The following is a 1658-nucleotide window of genomic DNA, read 5'->3' as shown; positions in this document are numbered from 1 at the left end:
ATAATTCGCTATAATATTAATTAATGATTACATTTATTATTTTCTATCTGCTTAAGCTTTGGATATAAGTGATAATTTAATATGGTATCAAAAAAAAAATTCATAATTTAATAGAATTTTTTCGAAACAATATTTTCCGTGTCACAACCGCCACCAATTCAAACTCTTCAGCATTTTTGTTGACCAATCCTTATTGGCATTATATGCACTATTACTGTTAGTCCAATTTTTAGTAGTGTTATAAGGAAGATCCATGTTTTCTTTCGGTCCTCCTAAAATTAATGTGACTTTTAAAATTACAGTTGGATCAAAATTCAATAATAATTTATCACATATGTGATGTGATTTTAAAAATCATATCAATTTTGAGATGACTCAATAAAGACGTTCATCCTACTTATAGTATTACTCCTTGTTTAGACAAATTTTAGGTTAGCTTGAATCATTTTTGGAACAAATTTCTTCACATGTATTTTTAATTTAAAAATAATTTGACTTCAAAAAGTTTTTTTTAAAAAAAAAAGAAAAAAGAAAAAATGACTTAAAAAAACGTGGGATTTATTTGTGGTTAATTGAATGATTTTTATCTCTCTCTCTCTCTCTCTCTCTCTCAAAGTTTCTCCCCAAAAGAGTCCCCTCCAAACACTGTCGTCATTGCCAGGGGAGGGAGGTCCAAGCCTCCTTCCCCCCGGCTCTTGGTTGTCCCTTTAGTCCTCTTGGACTAAGGTGGTTTTTTGTTCCTCCCTAGGTTTTCCCATTGGAGGTAGAGTCTCTCAGCCACTAGGGTTGTGGAGTTTTGTCCCACAGGACTAGATCCGGTAGTGGTAATTAGTCTCCTAATCCTTTTAGGACTATGGAGTGTTGTATTTTTTAGTTTTTTGTGTTCTTTGTGGTTTTATGGTAGGAAGGATCTTTCCAGATGTGCCAAAGGGGAGTGGCCGTGTCTCCGATCGTGTCGACGGTGTGAGATCTGGCCGAGTGCAAATTTTCTCCCATCTTGAAGCCAAATCTATTCTGATCCACCGTCTTCTGCTAGACATGTGTCCCTCAGTTGTGTTCGATGTTACTCTCTGGTTCAGGTTCTGCCTTCTATGGCCGTGGTGTTTCTTGGTGCTCGGCGCGTGGTCAGCATGCGCCGATTTATTTGCTTTTTTCTCTTTGAGCGTGACAGTTATGCACTGTCTATTTTGCTATATTGGGTGATGGCCGGTGCTTGGTGGTGTACGTTTTGTAGTAGGGTGCTTAAGGAGATGGTGGTTTTCCCGGAGGTGGATTTGTGGGGTTGTTTCCTGTTTTGTTATTTGTTTGTGTTGTAGTTTGGTTATATGGTAGTTTGCTTTGTTTTAATTAACTTAGTCATTGGTTTTCGCTCAGAATGGGTGACCGACTCCCTATTCAAGCAAATGTTTATGTCAACGCAGAGACACCATTTTGTTTGGCTGGGTTTCTTTAGTTCGAAACTATCTGTGGGCTCATCTCAAATGTACACCTATATGGTGGTTGATTACACCAATTTAGTGATTTCTTATGTAACTTTGGGACATTAATGAAAGTTTTACTTTCTTCTCAAAACAAAAAGAAAAAGAAAAAAAGAGGGATTTGAGCATGCACGTCCACGTACGTTTTCTTGTGGCTGACATGGTATGAATTTATATTTG

The sequence above is a fragment of the Alnus glutinosa genome, chromosome 5, assembly GCF_958979055.1.
Source record: "Alnus glutinosa chromosome 5, dhAlnGlut1.1, whole genome shotgun sequence".
Taxonomy (NCBI): Eukaryota; Viridiplantae; Streptophyta; class Magnoliopsida; order Fagales; family Betulaceae; genus Alnus; species Alnus glutinosa.
Note: the sequence above shows the minus strand (reverse complement) of the source record.